Raw genomic sequence first — 18,499 nt, forward strand, 5'->3', positions numbered from 1 at the left:
CCATCAACCAAAAATGCATTTTCTACGGTGAATTTGTAGTGCCTTTCCCGCATGCTAATGTGCAAGTAGCTTTAAAGAAGGCACAGATTTCACAACCCCAGAAGGTAGGTTGACTTAATACACTTTATAGGAAGCTTTGAATTTATCGGGATTCTTGTCTATACAAGGCGGCGAAAAGCAGAGGATCCAAGCAAAGTTGTTCATGTCAGCTTTGCTGATAAGCTGCTATGCAGGGTGCAGGCTCCAGTGAGGATTGAACTCACGACCCCTGGTTTACAAGACCAGTGCTCTAACCACTGAGCTATGAAGCCACAGATATGGCGACTTTGGGTCAGAAAATCTGTTGGGCCACATTTCATATGGATCCCTGTGTGAGAAGGCGTGTCGAAAAGCAGGTTTGATCGGTGAGCAGTTTCTAATGTTTCTTTTGCCGAACTTTACCGCAGAAGGTTAGTTTCACGGCCAAATGATGTTCTCTGTCAAACAGGCTCCAGCGAGGATTGAACTCGCAACCCCTGGTTTACGAGACCAGTGCTCTTGCCACTGAGCTATGGAGCCTGGCGTCCAAAGTTAGTAGACCCAAGAGGCTTTATTGGAACCCTTGAAGCAGCCTGGGACTCTTGCAAAAAGAAGGTGGTGAACAGAAGACGATGCAGGCAAAGTAGTCGATATTGGCTTTGCTGTAAAACTCATAGACAAGTTCTAGGATCCAGTGAGGATTGAACTCACGACCCCTGGTTTACAAGACCAGTGCTCTAACCACTGAGCTATGAAGCCACAGATGTCTGTGTTTTGGGTCAGAAAATCTGTTGTGCAACGTTTCATGTGGCTGGCTATTTTGACAACTGTGTGGAAAATAAGGTCTGGTCGGCTAACCCTTAAATACGAGTAGATTGTCGACTGGTGCGCATTCTCCTGACCTCTATCACAGAAGCTTAGCATCAAAGACAAACAACGGTATGTGAATCTCTGTGCCAAAGACCAAGAAATAGGCTCCAGCGAGGATTGAACTCACCACCCCTGGTTTACGAGACCAGTGCTCTTGCCACTGAGCTACGGAGCCTGGCGTTGGAAAAAGGTAGACCCGACAAGCAACGGGGACTTGTGTAAACAGAAGAAGATGCAGTTCAAGTAGCTTTGCTGTAAAACTCTTTGACAGGGGCCAGGCTCCAAGCTCCAGTGAGGATTGAACTCACGATCCCTGGTTTACAAGACCAGTGCTCTAACCACTGAGCTATGAAGCCACAGATGTCTGTGTTTTGGGTCAGAAAATCTGTTGTGCAACGTTTCATGTGGCTGGCTATTTTGACAACTGTGTGGAAAATAAGGTCTGGTCGGCTAACCCTTAAATACGAGTAGATTGTCGACTGGTGCGCATTCTCCTGACCTCTATCACAGAAGCTTAGCATCAAAGACAAACAACGGTATGTGAATCTCTGTGCCAAAGACCAAGAAACAGGCTCCAGCGAGGATTGAACTCGCGACCCCTGGTTTACGAGACCAGTGCTCTTGCCACTGAGCTATGGAGCCTGGCGTTGGAAGAAGGTAGACCCAACATCCTTCATTGGAACCCTTGAAGCAACGGGGACTGGTGTAAACAGAAGAAGATGTAGGCCAAGTAGTTCGTAATCAGCTTTGCTGTAAAAGTCTCTGACAGGGTCTAGGCTCCAGTGAGAATTGAACTCACGACCCCTGGTTTACAAGACCAGTGCTCTAACCACTGAGCTATGAAGCCACATGTTTTGAATATAACCACTGAGCTATGAAGCCACATGTTTTGAGGTTTTGGCTCGGAAAATCTGTCGTGCGACATTTCATGTGGCTCTATTTTGACGGCTGTGTGGAAAATGAGGTCTGATCAGCGAATCCATTAAATACAGGTAGATTGTCGACAGGTGCGCATTCTCCTGACCTCTATCACGGCAGCTTAGCATCAAAGACAAACGATGGTATGTGAGAATTGAATCTCTGTGCCATAGACCAAGAAATAGGCTCCAGCGAGGATTGAACTCGCGACCCCTGGTTTACGAGACCAGTGCTCTTGCCACTGAGCTATGGAGCCTTGTACGATGGAGAGTATTCAGTGTTTCATCCAGAAATGTTGCCTGTGCCTGTCCTTTCATGATACAAAGAGCAATTGACGGAAAAAAATAAACCTTAACAGCTATCTGCGCCCTTAAGCACCATCAACCAAAAATGCATTTTCTACGGTGAATTTGTAGTGCCTTTCCCGCATGCTAATGTGCAAGTAGCTTTAAAGAAGGCACAGATTTCACAACCCCAGAAGGTAGGTTGACTTAATACACTTTATAGGAAGCTTTGAATTTATCGGGATTCTTGTCTATACAAGGCGGCGAAAAGCAGAGGATCCAAGGAAAGTTGTTCATGTCAGCTTTGCTGATAAGCTGCTATGCAGGGTGCAGGCTCCAGTGAGGATTGAACTCACGACCCCTGGTTTACAAGACCAGTGCTCTAACCACTGAGCTATGAAGCCACAGATATGGCGACTTTGGGTCAGAAAATCTGTTGGGCCACATTTCATATGGATCCCTGTGTGAGAAGGCGTGTCGAACAGCAGGTTTGATCGGTGAGCAGTTTCTAATGTTTCTTTTGCCGAACTTTACCGCAGAAGGTTAGTTTCACGGCCAAATGATGTTCTCTGGGTGCGTTTCATGTAGCGTTTATACGTCCTCCCTCGCTCCTCGATGCCTCGATCCTCACTGATCTACATAAAGAATGATGGGGGGGAAACAATGGGATAGTCTATCCAGTGTTAGTTATAGATCAGTGGGAACGCCCCTCGAGGATCGAGCATCGAGGATCGAGGAGGCATAATGAGAGGCACCCTCTGTCAAACAGGCTCCAGCGAGGATTGAACTCGCGACCCCTGGTTTACGAGACCAGTGCTCTTGCCACTGAGCTATGGAGCCTGGCGTCCGAAGTTAGTAGACCCAAGAGGCTTTATTGGAACCCTTGAAGCAGCCTGGGACTCTTGTAAACAGAAGGTGGTGAACAGAAGACGATGCAGGCAAAGTAGTCGATATTGGCTTTGCTGTAAAACTCATAGACAAGCTCTAGGCTCCAGTGAGGATTGAACTCACGACCCCTGGTTTACAAGACCAGTGCTCTAACCACTGAGCTATGAAGCCACAGATGTCTGTGTTTTGGGTCAGAAAATCTGTTGTGCAACGTTTCATGTGGCTGGCTATTTTGACAACTGTGTGGAAAATAAGGTCTGGTCGGCTAACCCTTAAATACGAGTAGATTGTCGACTGGTGCGCATTCTCCTGACCTCTATCACAGAATGTTAGCATCAAAGACAAACAACGGTATGTGAATCTCTGTGCCAAAGACCAAGAAACAGGCTCCAGCGAGGATTGAACTCGCGACCCCTGGTTTACGAGACCAGTGCTCTTGCCACTGAGCTATGGAGCCTGGCGTTGGAAGAAGGTAGACCCAACATCCTTCATGGGAACCCTTGAAGCAACGGGGACTGGTGTAAACAGAAGAAGATGTAGGCCAAGTAGTTCGTAATCAGCTTTGCTGTAAAAGTCTCTGACAGGGTCTAGGCTCCAGTGAGAATTGAACTCACGACCCCTGGTTTACAAGACCAGTGCTCTAACCACTGAGCTATGAAGCCACATGTTTTGAATATAACCACTGAGCTATGAAGCCACATGTTTTGAGGTTTTGGCTCGGAAAATCTGTCGTGCGACATTTTATGTGGCTCTATTTTGACGGCTGTGTGGACAATGAGGTCTGATCAGCGAATCCATTAAATACAGGTAGATTGTCGACAGGTGCGCATTCTCCTGACCTCTATCACGGCAGCTTAGCATCAAAGACAAACGATGGTATGTGAGAATTGAATCTCTGTGCCATAGACCAAGAAATAGGCTCCAGCGAGGATTGAACTCGCGACCCCTGGTTTACGAGACCAGTGCTCTTGCCACTGAGCTATGGAGCCTTGTACGATGGAGAGTATTCAGTGTTTCATCCAGAAATGTTGCCTGTGCCTGTCCTTTCATGATACAAAGAGCAATTGACGGAAAAAAATAAACCTTAACAGCTATCTGCGCCCCAAAGCACCATCAACCAAAAATGCATTTTCTACGGTGAATTTGTAGTGCCTTTCCCGCATGCTAATGTGCAAGTAGCTTTAAAGAAGGCACAGATTTCACAACCCCAGAAGGTAGGTTGACTTAATACACTTTATAGGAAGCTTTGAATTTATCGGGATTCTTGTCTATACAAGGCGGCGAAAAGCAGAGGATCCAAGCAAAGTTGTTCATGTCAGCTTTGCTGATAAGCTGCTATGCAGGGTGCAGGCTCCAGTGAGGATTGAACTCACGACCCCTGGTTTACAAGACCAGTGCTCTAACCACTGAGCTATGAAGCCACAGATATGGCGACTTTGGGTCAGAAAATCTGTTGGGCCACATTTCATATGGATCCCTGTGTGAGAAGGCGTGTCGAAAAGCAGGTTTGATCGGTGAGCAGTTTCTAATGTTTCTTTTGCCGAACTTTACCGCAGAAGGTTAGTTTCACGGCCAAATGATGTTCTCTGGGTGCGTTTCATGTAGCGTTTATACGTCCTCCCTCGCTCCTCGATGCCTCGATCCTCACTGATCTACATAAAGAATGATGGGGGGGAAACAATGGGATAGTCTATCCAGTGTTAGTTATAGATCAGTGGGAACGCCCCTCGAGGATCGAGCATCGAGGATCGAGGAGGCATAATGAGAGGCACCCTCTGTCAAACAGGCTCCAGCGAGGATTGAACTCGCGACCCCTGGTTTACGAGACCAGTGCTCTTGCCACTGAGCTATGGAGCCTGGCGTCCGAAGTTAGTAGACCCAAGAGGCTTTATTGGAACCCTTGAAGCAGCCTGGGACTCTTGTAAACAGAAGGTGGTGAACAGAAGACGATGCAGGCAAAGTAGTCGATATTGGCTTTGCTGTAAAACTCATAGACAAGCTCTAGGCTCCAGTGAGGATTGAACTCACGACCCCTGGTTTACAAGACCAGTGCTCTAACCACTGAGCTATGAAGCCACAGATGTCTGTGTTTTGGGTCAGAAAATCTGTTGTGCAACGTTTCATGTGGCTGGCTATTTTGACAACTGTGTGGAAAATAAGGTCTGGTCGGCTAACCCTTAAATACGAGTAGATTGTCGACTGGTGCGCATTCTCCTGACCTCTATCACAGAATGTTAGCATCAAAGACAAACAACGGTATGTGAATCTCTGTGCCAAAGACCAAGAAACAGGCTCCAGCGAGGATTGAACTCGCGACCCCTGGTTTACGAGACCAGTGCTCTTGCCACTGAGCTATGGAGCCTGGCGTTGGAAGAAGGTAGACCCAACATCCTTCATGGGAACCCTTGAAGCAACGGGGACTGGTGTAAACAGAAGAAGATGTAGGCCAAGTAGTTCGTAATCAGCTTTGCTGTAAAAGTCTCTGACAGGGTCTAGGCTCCAGTGAGAATTGAACTCACGACCCCTGGTTTACAAGACCAGTGCTCTAACCACTGAGCTATGAAGCCACATGTTTTGAATATAACCACTGAGCTATGAAGCCACATGTTTTGAGGTTTTGGCTCGGAAAATCTGTCGTGCGACATTTTATGTGGCTCTATTTTGACGGCTGTGTGGAAAATGAGGTCTGATCAGCGAATCCATTAAATACAGGTAGATTGTCGACAGGTGCGCATTCTCCTGACCTCTATCACGGCAGCTTAGCATCAAAGACAAACGATGGTATGTGAGAATTGAATCTCTGTGCCATAGACCAAGAAATAGGCTCCAGCGAGGATTGAACTCGCGACCCCTGGTTTACGAGACCAGTGCTCTTGCCACTGAGCTATGGAGCCTTGTACGATGGAGAGTATTCAGTGTTTCATCCAGAAATGTTGCCTGTGCCTGTCCTTTCATGATACAAAGAGCAATTGACGGAAAAAAATAAACCTTAACAGCTATCTGCGCCCCAAAGCACCATCAACCAAAAATGCATTTTCTACGGTGAATTTGTAGTGCCTTTCCCGCATGCTAATGTGCAAGTAGCTTTAAAGAAGGCACAGATTTCACAACCCCAGAAGGTAGGTTGACTTAATACACTTTATAGGAAGCTTTGAATTTATCGGGATTCTTGTCTATACAAGGCGGCGAAAAGCAGAGGATCCAAGCAAAGTTGTTCATGTCAGCTTTGCTGATAAGCTGCTATGCAGGGTGCAGGCTCCAGTGAGGATTGAACTCACGACCCCTGGTTTACAAGACCAGTGCTCTAACCACTGAGCTATGAAGCCACAGATATGGCGACTTTGGGTCAGAAAATCTGTTGGGCCACATTTCATATGGATCCCTGTGTGAGAAGGCGTGTCGAAAAGCAGGTTTGATCGGTGAGCAGTTTCTAATGTTTCTTTTGCCGAACTTTACCGCAGAAGGTTAGTTTCACGGCCAAATGATGTTCTCTGTCAAACAGGCTCCAGCGAGGATTGAACTCGCAACCCCTGGTTTACGAGACCAGTGCTCTTGCCACTGAGCTATGGAGCCTGGCGTCCAAAGTTAGTAGACCCAAGAGGCTTTATTGGAACCCTTGAAGCAGCCTGGGACTCTTGCAAAAAGAAGGTGGTGAACAGAAGACGATGCAGGCAAAGTAGTCGATATTGGCTTTGCTGTAAAACTCATAGACAAGTTCTAGGATCCAGTGAGGATTGAACTCACGACCCCTGGTTTACAAGACCAGTGCTCCAACCACTGAGCTATGAAGCCACAGATGTCTGTGTTTTGGGTCAGAAAATCTGTTGTGCAACGTTTCATGTGGCTGGCTATTTTGACAACTGTGTGGAAAATAAGGTCTGGTCGGCTAACCCTTAAATACGAGTAGATTGTCGACTGGTGCGCATTCTCCTGACCTCTATCACAGAAGCTTAGCATCAAAGACAAACAACGGTATGTGAATCTCTGTGCCAAAGACCAAGAAATAGGCTCCAGCGAGGATTGAACTCACCACCCCTGGTTTACGAGACCAGTGCTCTTGCCACTGAGCTACGGAGCCTGGCGTTGGAAAAAGGTAGACCCGACAAGCAACGGGGACTTGTGTAAACAGAAGAAGATGCAGTTCAAGTAGCTTTGCTGTAAAACTCTTTGACAGGGGCCAGGCTCCAAGCTCCAGTGAGGATTGAACTCACGATCCCTGGTTTACAAGACCAGTGCTCTAACCACTGAGCTATGAAGCCACAGATGTCTGTGTTTTGGGTCAGAAAATCTGTTGTGCAACGTTTCATGTGGCTGGCTATTTTGACAACTGTGTGGAAAATAAGGTCTGGTCGGCTAACCCTTAAATACGAGTAGATTGTCGACTGGTGCGCATTCTCCTGACCTCTATCACAGAAGCTTAGCATCAAAGACAAACAACGGTATGTGAATCTCTGTGCCAAAGACCAAGAAACAGGCTCCAGCGAGGATTGAACTCGCGACCCCTGGTTTACGAGACCAGTGCTCTTGCCACTGAGCTATGGAGCCTGGCGTTGGAAGAAGGTAGACCCAACATCCTTCATTGGAACCCTTGAAGCAACGGGGACTGGTGTAAACAGAAGAAGATGTAGGCCAAGTAGTTCGTAATCAGCTTTGCTGTAAAAGTCTCTGACAGGGTCTAGGCTCCAGTGAGAATTGAACTCACGACCCCTGGTTTACAAGACCAGTGCTCTAAACACTGAGCTATGAAGCCACATGTTTTGAATATAACCACTGAGCTATGAAGCCACATGTTTTGAGGTTTTGGCTCGGAAAATCTGTCGTGCGACATTTCATGTGGCTCTATTTTGACGGCTGTGTGGAAAATGAGGTCTGATCAGCGAATCCATTAAATACAGGTAGATTGTCGACAGGTGCGCATTCTCCTGACCTCTATCACGGCAGCTTAGCATCAAAGACAAACGATGGTATGTGAGAATTGAATCTCTGTGCCATAGACCAAGAAATAGGCTCCAGCGAGGATTGAACTCGCGACCCCTGGTTTACGAGACCAGTGCTCTTGCCACTGAGCTATGGAGCCTTGTACGATGGAGAGTATTCAGTGTTTCATCCAGAAATGTTGCCTGTGCCTGTCCTTTCATGATACAAAGAGCAATTGACGGAAAAAAATAAACCTTAACAGCTATCTGCGCCCCAAAGCACCATCAACCAAAAATGCATTTTCTACGGTGAATTTGTAGTGCCTTTCCCGCATGCTAATGTGCAAGTAGCTTTAAAGAAGGCACAGATTTCACAACCCCAGAAGGTAGGTTGACTTAATACACTTTATAGGAAGCTTTGAATTTATCGGGATTCTTGTCTATACAAGGCGGCGAAAAGCAGAGGATCCAAGCAAAGTTGTTCATGTCAGCTTTGCTGATAAGCTGCTATGCAGGGTGCAGGCTCCAGTGAGGATTGAACTCACGACCCCTGGTTTACAAGACCAGTGCTCTAACCACTGAGCTATGAAGCCACAGATATGGCGACTTTGGGTCAGAAAATCTGTTGGGCCACATTTCATATGGATCCCTGTGTGAGAAGGCGTGTCGAAAAGCAGGTTTGATCGGTGAGCAGTTTCTAATGTTTCTTTTGCCGAACTTTACCGCAGAAGGTTAGTTTCACGGCCAAATGATGTTCTCTGTCAAACAGGCTCCAGCGAGGATTGAACTCGCAACCCCTGGTTTACGAGACCAGTGCTCTTGCCACTGAGCTATGGAGCCTGGCGTCCAAAGTTAGTAGACCCAAGAGGCTTTATTGGAACCCTTGAAGCAGCCTGGGACTCTTGCAAAAAGAAGGTGGTGAACAGAAGACGATGCAGGCAAAGTAGTCGATATTGGCTTTGCTGTAAAACTCATAGACAAGTTCTAGGATCCAGTGAGGATTGAACTCACGACCCCTGGTTTACAAGACCAGTGCTCCAACCACTGAGCTATGAAGCCACAGATGTCTGTGTTTTGGGTCAGAAAATCTGTTGTGCAACGTTTCATGTGGCTGGCTATTTTGACAACTGTGTGGAAAATAAGGTCTGGTCGGCTAACCCTTAAATACGAGTAGATTGTCGACTGGTGCGCATTCTCCTGACCTCTATCACAGAAGCTTAGCATCAAAGACAAACAACGGTATGTGAATCTCTGTGCCAAAGACCAAGAAATAGGCTCCAGCGAGGATTGAACTCACCACCCCTGGTTTACGAGACCAGTGCTCTTGCCACTGAGCTACGGAGCCTGGCGTTGGAAAAAGGTAGACCCGACAAGCAACGGGGACTTGTGTAAACAGAAGAAGATGCAGTTCAAGTAGCTTTGCTGTAAAACTCTTTGACAGGGGCCAGGCTCCAAGCTCCAGTGAGGATTGAACTCACGATCCCTGGTTTACAAGACCAGTGCTCTAACCACTGAGCTATGAAGCCACAGATGTCTGTGTTTTGGGTCAGAAAATCTGTTGTGCAACGTTTCATGTGGCTGGCTATTTTGACAACTGTGTGGAAAATAAGGTCTGGTCGGCTAACCCTTAAATACGAGTAGATTGTCGACTGGTGCGCATTCTCCTGACCTCTATCACAGAAGCTTAGCATCAAAGACAAACAACGGTATGTGAATCTCTGTGCCAAAGACCAAGAAACAGGCTCCAGCGAGGATTGAACTCGCGACCCCTGGTTTACGAGACCAGTGCTCTTGCCACTGAGCTATGGAGCCTGGCGTTGGAAGAAGGTAGACCCAACATCCTTCATTGGAACCCTTGAAGCAACGGGGACTGGTGTAAACAGAAGAAGATGTAGGCCAAGTAGTTCGTAATCAGCTTTGCTGTAAAAGTCTCTGACAGGGTCTAGGCTCCAGTGAGAATTGAACTCACGACCCCTGGTTTACAAGACCAGTGCTCTAAACACTGAGCTATGAAGCCACATGTTTTGAATATAACCACTGAGCTATGAAGCCACATGTTTTGAGGTTTTGGCTCGGAAAATCTGTCGTGCGACATTTCATGTGGCTCTATTTTGACGGCTGTGTGGAAAATGAGGTCTGATCAGCGAATCCATTAAATACAGGTAGATTGTCGACAGGTGCGCATTCTCCTGACCTCTATCACGGCAGCTTAGCATCAAAGACAAACGATGGTATGTGAGAATTGAATCTCTGTGCCATAGACCAAGAAATAGGCTCCAGCGAGGATTGAACTCGCGACCCCTGGTTTACGAGACCAGTGCTCTTGCCACTGAGCTATGGAGCCTTGTACGATGGAGAGTATTCAGTGTTTCATCCAGAAATGTTGCCTGTGCCTGTCCTTTCATGATACAAAGAGCAATTGACGGAAAAAAATAAACCTTAACAGCTATCTGCGCCCTTAAGCACCATCAACCAAAAATGCATTTTCTACGGTGAATTTGTAGTGCCTTTCCCGCATGCTAATGTGCAAGTAGCTTTAAAGAAGGCACAGATTTCACAACCCCAGAAGGTAGGTTGACTTAATACACTTTATAGGAAGCTTTGAATTTATCGGGATTCTTGTCTATACAAGGCGGCGAAAAGCAGAGGATCCAAGGAAAGTTGTTCATGTCAGCTTTGCTGATAAGCTGCTATGCAGGGTGCAGGCTCCAGTGAGGATTGAACTCATGACCCCTGGTTTACAAGACCAGTGCTCTAACCACTGAGCTATGAAGCCACAGATATGGCGACTTTGGGTCAGAAAATCTGTTGGGCCACATTTCATATGGATCCCTGTGTGAGAAGGCGTGTCGAAAAGCAGGTTTGATCGGTGAGCAGTTTCTAATGTTTCTTTTGCCGAACTTTACCGCAGAAGGTTAGTTTCACGGCCAAATGATGTTCTCTGGGTGCGTTTCATGTAGCGTTTATACGTCCTCCCTCGCTCCTCGATGCCTCGATCCTCACTGATCTACATAAAGAATGATGGGGGGGAAACAATGGGATAGTCTATCCAGTGTTAGTTATAGATCAGTGGGAACGCCCCTCGAGGATCGAGGAGGCATAATGAGAGGCACCCTCTGTCAAACAGGCTCCAGCGAGGATTGAACTCGCGACCCCTGGTTTACGAGACCAGTGCTCTTGCCACTGAGCTATGGAGCCTGGCGTCCGAAGTTAGTAGACCCAAGAGGCTTTATTGGAACCCTTGAAGCAGCCTGGGACTCTTGCAAAAAGAAGGTGGTGAACAGAAGACGATGCAGGCAAAGTAGTCGATATTGGCTTTGCTGTAAAACTCATAGACAAGTTCTAGGATCCAGTGAGGATCGAACTCACGACCCCTGGTTTACAAGACCAGTGCTCTAACCACTGAGCTATGAAGCCACAGATGTCTGTGTTTTGGGTCAGAAAATCTGTTGTGCAACGTTTCATGTGGCTGGCTATTTTGACAACTGTGTGGAAAATAAGGTCTGGTCGGCTAACCCTTAAATACGAGTAGATTGTCGACTGGTGCGCATTCTCCTGACCTCTATCACAGAAGCTTAGCATCAAAGACAAACAACGGTATGTGAATCTCTGTGCCAAAGACCAAGAAATAGGCTCCAGCGAGAATTGAACTCACCACCCCTGGTTTACGAGACCAGTGCTCTTGCCACTGAGCTACGGAGCCTGGCGTTGGAAAAAGGTAGACCCGACAAGCAACGGGGACTTGTGTAAACAGAAGAAGATGCAGTTCAAGTAGCTTTGCTGTAAAACTCTTTGACAGGGGCCAGGCTCCAAGCTCCAGTGAGGATTGAACTCACGATCCCTGGTTTACAAGACCAGTGCTCTAACCACTGAGCTATGAAGCCACAGATGTCTGTGTTTTGGGTCAGAAAATCTGTTGTGCAACGTTTCATGTGGCTGGCTATTTTGACAACTGTGTGGAAAATAAGGTCTGGTCGGCTAACCCTTAAATACGAGTAGATTGTCGACTGGTGCGCATTCTCCTGACCTCTATCACAGAAGCTTAGCATCAAAGACAAACAACGGTATGTGAATCTCTGTGCCAAAGACCAAGAAACAGGCTCCAGCGAGGATTGAACTCGCGACCCCTGGTTTACGAGACCAGTGCTCTTGCCACTGAGCTATGGAGCCTGGCGTTGGAAGAAGGTAGACCCAACATCCTTCATTGGAACCCTTGAAGCAACGGGGACTGGTGTAAACAGAAGAAGATGTAGGCCAAGTAGTTCGTAATCAGCTTTGCTGTAAAAGTCTCTGACAGGGTCTAGGCTCCAGTGAGAATTGAACTCACGACCCCTGGTTTACAAGACCAGTGCTCTAACCACTGAGCTATGAAGCCACATGTTTCGAATATAACCACTGAGCTATGAAGCCACATGTTTTGAGGTTTTGGCTCGGAAAATCTGTCGTGCGACATTTCATGTGGCTCTATTTTGACGGCTGTGTGGAAAATGAGGTCTGATCAGCGAATCCATTAAATACAGGTAGATTGTCGACAGGTGCGCATTCTCCTGACCTCTATCACGGCAGCTTAGCATCAAAGACAAACGATGGTATGTGAGAATTGAATCTCTGTGCCATAGACCAAGAAATAGGCTCCAGCGAGGATTGAACTCGCGACCCCTGGTTTACGAGACCAGTGCTCTTGCCACTGAGCTATGGAGCCTTGTACGATGGAGAGTATTCAGTGTTTCATCCAGAAATGTTGCCTGTGCCTGTCCTTTCATGATACAAAGAGCAATTGACGGAAAAAAATAAACCTTAACAGCTATCTGCGCCCCAAAGCACCATCAACCAAAAATGCATTTTCTACGGTGAATTTGTAGTGCATTTCCCGCATGCTAATGTGCAAGTAGCTTTAAAGAAGGCACAGATTTCACAACCCCAGAAGGTAGGTTGACTTAATACACTTTATAGGAAGCTTTGAATTTATCGGGATTCTTGTCTATACAAGGCGGCGAAAAGCAGAGGATCCAAGGAAAGTTGTTCATGTCAGCTTTGCTGATAAGCTGCTATGCAGGGTGCAGGCTCCAGTGAGGATTGAACTCACGACCCCTGGTTTACAAGACCAGTGCTCTAACCACTGAGCTATGAAACCACAGATATGGCGACTTTGGGTCAGAAAATCTGTTGGTCCACATTTCATATGGATTCCTGTGTGAGAAGGCGTGTCGAAAAGCAGGTTTGATCGGTGAGCAGTTTCTAATGTTTCTTTTGCCGAACTTTACCGCAGAAGGTTAGTTTCACGGCCAAATGATGTTCTCTGTCAAACAGGCTCCAGCGAGGATTGAACTCGCAACCCCTGGTTTACGAGACCAGTGCTCTTGCCACTGAGCTATGGAGCCTGGCGTCCAAAGTTAGTAGACCCAAGAGGCTTTATTGGAACCCTTGAAGCAGCCTGGGACTCTTGCAAAAAGAAGGTGGTGAACAGAAGACGATGCAGGCAAAGTAGTCGATATTGGCTTTGCTGTAAAACTCACAGACAAGTTCTAGGATCCAGTGAGGGTTGAACTCACGACCCCTGGTTTACAAGACCAGTGCTCTAACCACTGAGCTATGAAGCCGCAGATGTCTGTGTTTTGGGTCAGAAAATCTGTTGTGCAACGTTTCATGTGGCTGGCTATTTTGACAACTGTGTGGAAAATAAGGTCTGGTCGGCTAACCCTTAAATACGAGTAGATTGTCGACTGGTGCGCATTCTCCTGACCTCTATCACAGAAGCTTAGCATCAAAGACAAACAACGGTATGTGAATCTCTGTGCCAATGACCAAGAAATAGGCTCCAGCGAGGATTGAACTCACCACCCCTGGTTTACGAGACCAGTGCTCTTGCCACTGAGCTATGGAGCCTGGCGTTGGAAAAAGGTAGACCCGACAAGCAACGGGGACTTGTGTAAACAGAAGAAGATGCAGTTCAAGTAGCTTTGCTGTAAAACTCTTTGACAGGGGCCAGGCTCCAGGCTCCAGTGAGGATTGAACTCACGATCCCTGGTTTACAAGACCAGTGCTCTAACCACTGAGCTATGAAACCACATGTTTTGTGGTTTTGGCTCAGAAAATCTGTCGTGCGACATTTCATGTAGCTCTATTTTGACGGCTGTGTGGAAAATGAGGTCTGATCAGCGAATCCATTAAATACAGGTAGATTGTCGACAGGTGCGCATTCTCCTGACCTCTATCACGGCAGCTTAGCATCAAAGACAAACGATGGTATGTGAGAATTGAATCTCTGTGCCATAGACCAAGAAATAGGCTCCAGCGAGGATTGAACTCGCGACCCCTGGTTTACGAGACCAGTGCTCTTGCCACTGAGCTATGGAGCCTTGTACGATGGAGAGTATTCAGTGTTTCATCCAGAAATGTTGCCTGTGCCTGTCCTTTCATGATACAAAGAGCAATTGACGGAAAAAAATAAACCTTAACAGCTATCTGCGCCCCAAAGCACCATCAACCAAAAATGCATTTTCTACGGTGAATTTGTAGTGCCTTTCCCGCATGCTAATGTGCAAGTAGCTTTAAAGAAGGCACAGATTTCACAACCCCAGAAGGTAGGTTGACTTAATACACTTTATAGGAAGCTTTGAATTTATCGGGATTCTTGTCTATACAAGGCGGCGAAAACCAGAGGATCCAAGCAAAGTTGTTCATGTCAGCTTTGCTGATAAGCTGCTATGCAGGGTGCAGGCTCCAGTGAGGATTGAACTCACGACAGTGGCGGCTGGTCATCACATTTTTTGGTGAAGCAAACCCCATCGACCGACGCGGTTGCGGCGTCGGGACCTTACCACTTCGAACGTGCATTATTTTCCTATAGACGCACGGCACGTCGTTGATTATCCCTTACATAACGGTATATCGTTCAGCCTTACTCACGGTTCTTCCTCACATTCTACAATTGAAATGTCTCCTTACCGTAGCATCAACGAGCTGTGTAATTTCCACAGAAGGTTTTGGTCTGCCCTCTGCTTCCACTCGTAATTTATCCATATGAATATGACTTGAAACGAAGCTAGCTAGATACCCTCCTAGCAATAGGCTACCCTAGCTTGTAAGGGCTCTTGCTAAACAAATTATATTAGGAAACAAAAAAGATATTCACTAACCCTAAGTAACAAAATCCTCATCTACACTGATAAATAAAGATATGTCTTATGAAATGACTGTTCAACAAATTATGTGTTGTTGTTGTTGCTGATTATGAAGCTCTCCTAAATCGTCGCTGTCAAAGTCAGTTTACGATAGTTTCCTTATGAAGGCGTTGACTGGCCAGAGTATTGTGTCAATCATATTCAAGTGACGGAAGTGCAAAATTCTAGCCTATCGGTCACTGCTTCACGGGTGGGACTTATCTTCCATAAGGATCCATTGAAACGGGAAAAATCCACGAGCCGCGGGGGGTTTCACTCGATTTACATTGAAGTCAATGGGAAAATATATCGATGGTAGTGAAGCAAGAAAATTGTCTGATTCACTGCAATTGTCTGTTTCACCGCGGGTGTGGGGATAGCGCTGTTGTCACTCACAGAATTGAATTCAGGAAAACAGCTCGTCTTAATGACTGTCTTTCTGTTTCAAAACAGTGAAAAGGGGATTATTGTAAGGGTTTTTTTTTTTTTATGTTTACTTTTTTTTGGTGAAGCACTGCTTCACCTGTAGTCTTATAGAAGCCTCCTCTGACTCACGGCCCCTGGTTTACAAGACCAGTGCTCTAACCACTGAGCTATGAAGCCACAGATGTCTGTGTTTTGGGTCAGAAAATCTGTTGTGCAACGTTTCATGTGGCTGGCTATTTTGACAACTGTGTGGAAAATAAGGTCTGGTCGGCTAACCCTTAAATACGAGTAGATTGTCGACTGGTGCGCATTCTCCTGACCTCTATCACAGAAGCTTAGCATCAAAGACAAACAACGGTATGTGAATCTCTGTGCCAAAGACCAAGAAACAGGCTCCAGCGAGGATTGAACTCGCGACCCCTGGTTTACGAGACCAGTGCTCTTGCCACTGAGCTATGGAGCCTGGCGTTGGAAGAAGGTAGACCCAACATCCTTCATTGGAACCCTTGAAGCAACGGGGACTGGTGTAAACAGAAGAAGATGTAGGCCAAGTAGTTCGTAATCAGCTTTGCTGTAAAAGTCTCTGACAGGGTCTAGGCTCCAGTGAGAATTGAACTCACGACCCCTGGTTTACAAGACCAGTGCTCTAACCACTGAGCTATGAAGCCACATGTTTTGAGGTTTTGGCTCAGAAAATCTGTCGTGCGACATTTCATGTGGCTCTATTTTGACGGCTGTGTGGAAAATGAGGTCTGATCAGCGAATCCATTAAATACAGGTAGATTGTCGACAGGTGCGCATTCTCCTGACCTCTTTCACAGCAGCTTAGCATCAAAGACAAACGATGGTATGTGAGAATTGAATCCCTGTGCCATAGACCAAGAAATAGGCTCCAGGGAGGACTGAACTCGCGACCCCTGGTTTACGAGACCAGTGCTCTTGCCACTGAGCTATGGAGCCTTGTACGATGGAGAGTATTCAGTGTTTCATCCAGAAATGTTGCCAGTGCCTGTCCTTTCATGATACAAAGAGCAATTGACGGAAAAAAATAAACCTTAACAGCTATCTGCGCCCCAAAGCACCATCAACCAAAAATGCATTTTCTACGGTGAATTTGTAGTGCCTTTCCCGCATGCTAATGTGCAAGTAGCTTTAAAGAAGGCACAGATTTCACAACCCCAGAAGGTAGGTTGACTTAATACACTTTATAGGAAGCTTTGAATTTATCGGGATTCTTGTCTATACAAGGCGGCGAAAAGCAGAGGATCCAAGCAAAGTTGTTCATGTCAGCTTTGCTGATAAGCTGCTATGCAGGGTGCAGGCTCCAGTGAGGATTGAACTCACGACCCCTGGTTTACAAGACCAGTGCTCTAACCACTGAGCTATGAAGCCACAGATATGGCGACTTTGGGTCAGAAAATCTGTTGGGCCACATTTGATATGGATCCCTGTGTGAGAAGGCGTGTCGAAAAGCAGGTTTGATCGGTGAGCAGTTTCTAATGTTTCTTTTGCCGAACTTTACCGCAGAAGGTTAGTTTCACGGCCAAATGATGTTCTCTGTCAAACAGGCTCCAGCGAGGATTGAACTCGCGACCCCTGGTTTACGAGACCAGTGCTCTTGCCACTGAGCTATGGAGCCTGGCGTCCAAAGTTAGTAGACCCAAGAGGCTTTATTGGAACCCTTGAAGCAGCCTGGGACTCTTGTAAACAGAAGGTGGTGAACAGAAGACGATGCAGGCAAAGTAGTCGATATTGGCTTTGCTGTAAAACTCATAGACAAGATCCAGTGAGGATTGAACTCGCGACCCCTGGTTTACGAGACCAGTGCTCTTGCCACTGAGCTATGGAGCCTGGCGTTGGAAGAAGGTAGACCCAACATCCTTCATTGGAACCCTTGAAGCAACGGGGACTGGTGTAAACAGAAGAAGATGTAGGCCAAGTAGTTCGTAATCAGCTTTGCTGTAAAAGTCTCCGACAGGGTCTAGGCTCCAGTGAGAATTGAACTCACGACCCCTGGTTTACAAGACCAGTGCTCTAACCACTGAGCTATGAAGCCACATGTTTTGAATATAACCACTGAGCTATGAAGCCACATGTTCTTCATTGGAACCCTTGAAGCAACGGTGACTTGTGTAAACAGAAGAAGATGCAGTTCAAGTAGCTTTGCTGTAAAACTCTTTGACAGGGGCCAGGCTCCAGGCTCCAGTGAGGATTGAACTCACGACCCCTGGTTTACAAGACCAGTGCTCTAACCACTGAGCTATGAAGCCACATGTTTTGTGGTTTTAGCTCAGAAAATCTGTCGTGCGACATTTCATGTAGCTCTATTTTGACGGCTGTGTGGAAAATGAGGTCTGATCAGCGAATCCATTAAATACAGGTAGATTGTCGACAGGTGCGCATTCTCCTGACCTCTATCACGGCAGCTTAGCATCAAAGACAAACGATGGTATGTGAGAATTGAATCTCTGTGCCATAGACCAAGAAATAGGCTCCAGCGAGGATTGAACTCGCGACCCCTGGTTTACGAGACCAGTGCTCTTGCCACTGAGCTATGGAGCCTTGTACGATGGAGAGTATTCAGTGTTTCATCCAGAAATGTTGCCTGTGCCTGTCCTTTCATGATACAAAGAGCAATTGACGGAAAAAAATAAACCTTAACAGCTATCTGCGCCCCAAAGCACCATCAACCAAAAATACATTTTCTACGTTGAATTTGTAGTGCCTTTCCCGCATGCTAATGTGCAAGTAGCTTTAAAGAAGGCACAGATTTCACAACCCCAGAAGGTAGGTTGACTTAATACACTTTATAGGAAGCTTTGAATTTATCGGGATTCTTGTCTATACAAGGCGGTGAAAACCAGAGGATCCAAGCAAAGTTGTTCATGTCAGCTTTGCTGATAAGCTGCAATGCAGGCTCCAGTGAGGATTGAACTCACGACCCCTGGTTTACAAGACCAGTGCTCTAACCACTGAGCTATGAAGCCACAGATATGGCGACTTTGGGTCAGAAAAT

At 46.6% G+C, this 18,499-nt stretch overlaps 60 non-coding genes across 60 annotated transcripts; all 60 read right to left on the minus strand.

The window, feature by feature from the left end:
* Positions 1 to 238: 238 nt before the first annotated feature.
* On the minus strand, positions 239 to 311 carry trnat-ugu (transfer RNA threonine (anticodon UGU)). Its single transcript has one exon. It is a non-coding gene; the product is annotated as a tRNA-Thr (tRNA).
* A 174-nt stretch (positions 312 to 485) lies between these two features.
* trnat-cgu (transfer RNA threonine (anticodon CGU)) lies at positions 486 to 558 on the minus strand. The gene has a single exon. It is a non-coding gene; the product is annotated as a tRNA-Thr (tRNA).
* A 146-nt stretch (positions 559 to 704) lies between these two features.
* Positions 705 to 777, minus strand: trnat-ugu (transfer RNA threonine (anticodon UGU)). The gene has a single exon. It is a non-coding gene; the product is annotated as a tRNA-Thr (tRNA).
* Positions 778 to 990: 213 nt separating this feature from the next.
* trnat-cgu (transfer RNA threonine (anticodon CGU)) lies at positions 991 to 1,063 on the minus strand. Its single transcript has one exon. It is a non-coding gene; the product is annotated as a tRNA-Thr (tRNA).
* A 108-nt stretch (positions 1,064 to 1,171) lies between these two features.
* On the minus strand, positions 1,172 to 1,244 carry trnat-ugu (transfer RNA threonine (anticodon UGU)). The gene has a single exon. It is a non-coding gene; the product is annotated as a tRNA-Thr (tRNA).
* A 213-nt stretch (positions 1,245 to 1,457) lies between these two features.
* trnat-cgu (transfer RNA threonine (anticodon CGU)) lies at positions 1,458 to 1,530 on the minus strand. Its single transcript has one exon. It is a non-coding gene; the product is annotated as a tRNA-Thr (tRNA).
* Positions 1,531 to 1,662: 132 nt separating this feature from the next.
* trnat-ugu (transfer RNA threonine (anticodon UGU)) lies at positions 1,663 to 1,735 on the minus strand. The gene has a single exon. It is a non-coding gene; the product is annotated as a tRNA-Thr (tRNA).
* Positions 1,736 to 1,989: 254 nt separating this feature from the next.
* On the minus strand, positions 1,990 to 2,062 carry trnat-cgu (transfer RNA threonine (anticodon CGU)). Its single transcript has one exon. It is a non-coding gene; the product is annotated as a tRNA-Thr (tRNA).
* Positions 2,063 to 2,421: 359 nt separating this feature from the next.
* On the minus strand, positions 2,422 to 2,494 carry trnat-ugu (transfer RNA threonine (anticodon UGU)). Its single transcript has one exon. It is a non-coding gene; the product is annotated as a tRNA-Thr (tRNA).
* Positions 2,495 to 2,857: 363 nt separating this feature from the next.
* trnat-cgu (transfer RNA threonine (anticodon CGU)) lies at positions 2,858 to 2,930 on the minus strand. Its single transcript has one exon. It is a non-coding gene; the product is annotated as a tRNA-Thr (tRNA).
* Positions 2,931 to 3,076: 146 nt separating this feature from the next.
* Positions 3,077 to 3,149, minus strand: trnat-ugu (transfer RNA threonine (anticodon UGU)). The gene has a single exon. It is a non-coding gene; the product is annotated as a tRNA-Thr (tRNA).
* A 213-nt stretch (positions 3,150 to 3,362) lies between these two features.
* trnat-cgu (transfer RNA threonine (anticodon CGU)) lies at positions 3,363 to 3,435 on the minus strand. Its single transcript has one exon. It is a non-coding gene; the product is annotated as a tRNA-Thr (tRNA).
* A 132-nt stretch (positions 3,436 to 3,567) lies between these two features.
* trnat-ugu (transfer RNA threonine (anticodon UGU)) lies at positions 3,568 to 3,640 on the minus strand. Its single transcript has one exon. It is a non-coding gene; the product is annotated as a tRNA-Thr (tRNA).
* A 254-nt stretch (positions 3,641 to 3,894) lies between these two features.
* Positions 3,895 to 3,967, minus strand: trnat-cgu (transfer RNA threonine (anticodon CGU)). Its single transcript has one exon. It is a non-coding gene; the product is annotated as a tRNA-Thr (tRNA).
* A 359-nt stretch (positions 3,968 to 4,326) lies between these two features.
* trnat-ugu (transfer RNA threonine (anticodon UGU)) lies at positions 4,327 to 4,399 on the minus strand. Its single transcript has one exon. It is a non-coding gene; the product is annotated as a tRNA-Thr (tRNA).
* Positions 4,400 to 4,762: 363 nt separating this feature from the next.
* On the minus strand, positions 4,763 to 4,835 carry trnat-cgu (transfer RNA threonine (anticodon CGU)). The gene has a single exon. It is a non-coding gene; the product is annotated as a tRNA-Thr (tRNA).
* Positions 4,836 to 4,981: 146 nt separating this feature from the next.
* trnat-ugu (transfer RNA threonine (anticodon UGU)) lies at positions 4,982 to 5,054 on the minus strand. Its single transcript has one exon. It is a non-coding gene; the product is annotated as a tRNA-Thr (tRNA).
* Positions 5,055 to 5,267: 213 nt separating this feature from the next.
* On the minus strand, positions 5,268 to 5,340 carry trnat-cgu (transfer RNA threonine (anticodon CGU)). The gene has a single exon. It is a non-coding gene; the product is annotated as a tRNA-Thr (tRNA).
* A 132-nt stretch (positions 5,341 to 5,472) lies between these two features.
* trnat-ugu (transfer RNA threonine (anticodon UGU)) lies at positions 5,473 to 5,545 on the minus strand. Its single transcript has one exon. It is a non-coding gene; the product is annotated as a tRNA-Thr (tRNA).
* Positions 5,546 to 5,799: 254 nt separating this feature from the next.
* Positions 5,800 to 5,872, minus strand: trnat-cgu (transfer RNA threonine (anticodon CGU)). Its single transcript has one exon. It is a non-coding gene; the product is annotated as a tRNA-Thr (tRNA).
* A 359-nt stretch (positions 5,873 to 6,231) lies between these two features.
* trnat-ugu (transfer RNA threonine (anticodon UGU)) lies at positions 6,232 to 6,304 on the minus strand. The gene has a single exon. It is a non-coding gene; the product is annotated as a tRNA-Thr (tRNA).
* Positions 6,305 to 6,478: 174 nt separating this feature from the next.
* Positions 6,479 to 6,551, minus strand: trnat-cgu (transfer RNA threonine (anticodon CGU)). The gene has a single exon. It is a non-coding gene; the product is annotated as a tRNA-Thr (tRNA).
* Positions 6,552 to 6,697: 146 nt separating this feature from the next.
* Positions 6,698 to 6,770, minus strand: trnat-ugu (transfer RNA threonine (anticodon UGU)). Its single transcript has one exon. It is a non-coding gene; the product is annotated as a tRNA-Thr (tRNA).
* Positions 6,771 to 6,983: 213 nt separating this feature from the next.
* Positions 6,984 to 7,056, minus strand: trnat-cgu (transfer RNA threonine (anticodon CGU)). The gene has a single exon. It is a non-coding gene; the product is annotated as a tRNA-Thr (tRNA).
* Positions 7,057 to 7,164: 108 nt separating this feature from the next.
* On the minus strand, positions 7,165 to 7,237 carry trnat-ugu (transfer RNA threonine (anticodon UGU)). Its single transcript has one exon. It is a non-coding gene; the product is annotated as a tRNA-Thr (tRNA).
* A 213-nt stretch (positions 7,238 to 7,450) lies between these two features.
* trnat-cgu (transfer RNA threonine (anticodon CGU)) lies at positions 7,451 to 7,523 on the minus strand. The gene has a single exon. It is a non-coding gene; the product is annotated as a tRNA-Thr (tRNA).
* Positions 7,524 to 7,655: 132 nt separating this feature from the next.
* Positions 7,656 to 7,728, minus strand: trnat-ugu (transfer RNA threonine (anticodon UGU)). Its single transcript has one exon. It is a non-coding gene; the product is annotated as a tRNA-Thr (tRNA).
* Positions 7,729 to 7,982: 254 nt separating this feature from the next.
* trnat-cgu (transfer RNA threonine (anticodon CGU)) lies at positions 7,983 to 8,055 on the minus strand. The gene has a single exon. It is a non-coding gene; the product is annotated as a tRNA-Thr (tRNA).
* Positions 8,056 to 8,414: 359 nt separating this feature from the next.
* On the minus strand, positions 8,415 to 8,487 carry trnat-ugu (transfer RNA threonine (anticodon UGU)). Its single transcript has one exon. It is a non-coding gene; the product is annotated as a tRNA-Thr (tRNA).
* Positions 8,488 to 8,661: 174 nt separating this feature from the next.
* trnat-cgu (transfer RNA threonine (anticodon CGU)) lies at positions 8,662 to 8,734 on the minus strand. The gene has a single exon. It is a non-coding gene; the product is annotated as a tRNA-Thr (tRNA).
* A 146-nt stretch (positions 8,735 to 8,880) lies between these two features.
* On the minus strand, positions 8,881 to 8,953 carry trnat-ugu (transfer RNA threonine (anticodon UGU)). The gene has a single exon. It is a non-coding gene; the product is annotated as a tRNA-Thr (tRNA).
* A 213-nt stretch (positions 8,954 to 9,166) lies between these two features.
* trnat-cgu (transfer RNA threonine (anticodon CGU)) lies at positions 9,167 to 9,239 on the minus strand. Its single transcript has one exon. It is a non-coding gene; the product is annotated as a tRNA-Thr (tRNA).
* Positions 9,240 to 9,347: 108 nt separating this feature from the next.
* Positions 9,348 to 9,420, minus strand: trnat-ugu (transfer RNA threonine (anticodon UGU)). The gene has a single exon. It is a non-coding gene; the product is annotated as a tRNA-Thr (tRNA).
* Positions 9,421 to 9,633: 213 nt separating this feature from the next.
* Positions 9,634 to 9,706, minus strand: trnat-cgu (transfer RNA threonine (anticodon CGU)). Its single transcript has one exon. It is a non-coding gene; the product is annotated as a tRNA-Thr (tRNA).
* A 132-nt stretch (positions 9,707 to 9,838) lies between these two features.
* On the minus strand, positions 9,839 to 9,911 carry trnat-ugu (transfer RNA threonine (anticodon UGU)). Its single transcript has one exon. It is a non-coding gene; the product is annotated as a tRNA-Thr (tRNA).
* A 254-nt stretch (positions 9,912 to 10,165) lies between these two features.
* On the minus strand, positions 10,166 to 10,238 carry trnat-cgu (transfer RNA threonine (anticodon CGU)). Its single transcript has one exon. It is a non-coding gene; the product is annotated as a tRNA-Thr (tRNA).
* A 359-nt stretch (positions 10,239 to 10,597) lies between these two features.
* On the minus strand, positions 10,598 to 10,670 carry trnat-ugu (transfer RNA threonine (anticodon UGU)). The gene has a single exon. It is a non-coding gene; the product is annotated as a tRNA-Thr (tRNA).
* Positions 10,671 to 11,019: 349 nt separating this feature from the next.
* On the minus strand, positions 11,020 to 11,092 carry trnat-cgu (transfer RNA threonine (anticodon CGU)). The gene has a single exon. It is a non-coding gene; the product is annotated as a tRNA-Thr (tRNA).
* Positions 11,093 to 11,238: 146 nt separating this feature from the next.
* trnat-ugu (transfer RNA threonine (anticodon UGU)) lies at positions 11,239 to 11,311 on the minus strand. The gene has a single exon. It is a non-coding gene; the product is annotated as a tRNA-Thr (tRNA).
* Positions 11,312 to 11,524: 213 nt separating this feature from the next.
* trnat-cgu (transfer RNA threonine (anticodon CGU)) lies at positions 11,525 to 11,597 on the minus strand. The gene has a single exon. It is a non-coding gene; the product is annotated as a tRNA-Thr (tRNA).
* A 108-nt stretch (positions 11,598 to 11,705) lies between these two features.
* On the minus strand, positions 11,706 to 11,778 carry trnat-ugu (transfer RNA threonine (anticodon UGU)). The gene has a single exon. It is a non-coding gene; the product is annotated as a tRNA-Thr (tRNA).
* Positions 11,779 to 11,991: 213 nt separating this feature from the next.
* On the minus strand, positions 11,992 to 12,064 carry trnat-cgu (transfer RNA threonine (anticodon CGU)). The gene has a single exon. It is a non-coding gene; the product is annotated as a tRNA-Thr (tRNA).
* A 132-nt stretch (positions 12,065 to 12,196) lies between these two features.
* Positions 12,197 to 12,269, minus strand: trnat-ugu (transfer RNA threonine (anticodon UGU)). Its single transcript has one exon. It is a non-coding gene; the product is annotated as a tRNA-Thr (tRNA).
* Positions 12,270 to 12,523: 254 nt separating this feature from the next.
* trnat-cgu (transfer RNA threonine (anticodon CGU)) lies at positions 12,524 to 12,596 on the minus strand. Its single transcript has one exon. It is a non-coding gene; the product is annotated as a tRNA-Thr (tRNA).
* Positions 12,597 to 12,955: 359 nt separating this feature from the next.
* Positions 12,956 to 13,028, minus strand: trnat-ugu (transfer RNA threonine (anticodon UGU)). The gene has a single exon. It is a non-coding gene; the product is annotated as a tRNA-Thr (tRNA).
* A 174-nt stretch (positions 13,029 to 13,202) lies between these two features.
* On the minus strand, positions 13,203 to 13,275 carry trnat-cgu (transfer RNA threonine (anticodon CGU)). Its single transcript has one exon. It is a non-coding gene; the product is annotated as a tRNA-Thr (tRNA).
* A 146-nt stretch (positions 13,276 to 13,421) lies between these two features.
* Positions 13,422 to 13,494, minus strand: trnat-ugu (transfer RNA threonine (anticodon UGU)). The gene has a single exon. It is a non-coding gene; the product is annotated as a tRNA-Thr (tRNA).
* Positions 13,495 to 13,707: 213 nt separating this feature from the next.
* On the minus strand, positions 13,708 to 13,780 carry trnat-cgu (transfer RNA threonine (anticodon CGU)). Its single transcript has one exon. It is a non-coding gene; the product is annotated as a tRNA-Thr (tRNA).
* A 108-nt stretch (positions 13,781 to 13,888) lies between these two features.
* trnat-ugu (transfer RNA threonine (anticodon UGU)) lies at positions 13,889 to 13,961 on the minus strand. Its single transcript has one exon. It is a non-coding gene; the product is annotated as a tRNA-Thr (tRNA).
* A 219-nt stretch (positions 13,962 to 14,180) lies between these two features.
* Positions 14,181 to 14,253, minus strand: trnat-cgu (transfer RNA threonine (anticodon CGU)). The gene has a single exon. It is a non-coding gene; the product is annotated as a tRNA-Thr (tRNA).
* A 1,620-nt stretch (positions 14,254 to 15,873) lies between these two features.
* On the minus strand, positions 15,874 to 15,946 carry trnat-cgu (transfer RNA threonine (anticodon CGU)). The gene has a single exon. It is a non-coding gene; the product is annotated as a tRNA-Thr (tRNA).
* Positions 15,947 to 16,078: 132 nt separating this feature from the next.
* On the minus strand, positions 16,079 to 16,151 carry trnat-ugu (transfer RNA threonine (anticodon UGU)). The gene has a single exon. It is a non-coding gene; the product is annotated as a tRNA-Thr (tRNA).
* Positions 16,152 to 16,370: 219 nt separating this feature from the next.
* trnat-cgu (transfer RNA threonine (anticodon CGU)) lies at positions 16,371 to 16,443 on the minus strand. The gene has a single exon. It is a non-coding gene; the product is annotated as a tRNA-Thr (tRNA).
* Positions 16,444 to 16,802: 359 nt separating this feature from the next.
* trnat-ugu (transfer RNA threonine (anticodon UGU)) lies at positions 16,803 to 16,875 on the minus strand. The gene has a single exon. It is a non-coding gene; the product is annotated as a tRNA-Thr (tRNA).
* Positions 16,876 to 17,049: 174 nt separating this feature from the next.
* On the minus strand, positions 17,050 to 17,122 carry trnat-cgu (transfer RNA threonine (anticodon CGU)). Its single transcript has one exon. It is a non-coding gene; the product is annotated as a tRNA-Thr (tRNA).
* A 139-nt stretch (positions 17,123 to 17,261) lies between these two features.
* Positions 17,262 to 17,334, minus strand: trnat-cgu (transfer RNA threonine (anticodon CGU)). The gene has a single exon. It is a non-coding gene; the product is annotated as a tRNA-Thr (tRNA).
* Positions 17,335 to 17,466: 132 nt separating this feature from the next.
* On the minus strand, positions 17,467 to 17,539 carry trnat-ugu (transfer RNA threonine (anticodon UGU)). The gene has a single exon. It is a non-coding gene; the product is annotated as a tRNA-Thr (tRNA).
* Positions 17,540 to 17,680: 141 nt separating this feature from the next.
* Positions 17,681 to 17,753, minus strand: trnat-ugu (transfer RNA threonine (anticodon UGU)). Its single transcript has one exon. It is a non-coding gene; the product is annotated as a tRNA-Thr (tRNA).
* Positions 17,754 to 17,972: 219 nt separating this feature from the next.
* On the minus strand, positions 17,973 to 18,045 carry trnat-cgu (transfer RNA threonine (anticodon CGU)). Its single transcript has one exon. It is a non-coding gene; the product is annotated as a tRNA-Thr (tRNA).
* Positions 18,046 to 18,397: 352 nt separating this feature from the next.
* On the minus strand, positions 18,398 to 18,470 carry trnat-ugu (transfer RNA threonine (anticodon UGU)). Its single transcript has one exon. It is a non-coding gene; the product is annotated as a tRNA-Thr (tRNA).
* Between the last annotated feature and the right edge of the window lie 29 nt (positions 18,471 to 18,499).

This window comes from Sardina pilchardus, chromosome 8 (genome assembly GCF_963854185.1).
Source record: "Sardina pilchardus chromosome 8, fSarPil1.1, whole genome shotgun sequence".
NCBI lineage: Eukaryota > Metazoa > Chordata > Actinopteri > Clupeiformes > Clupeidae > Sardina > Sardina pilchardus.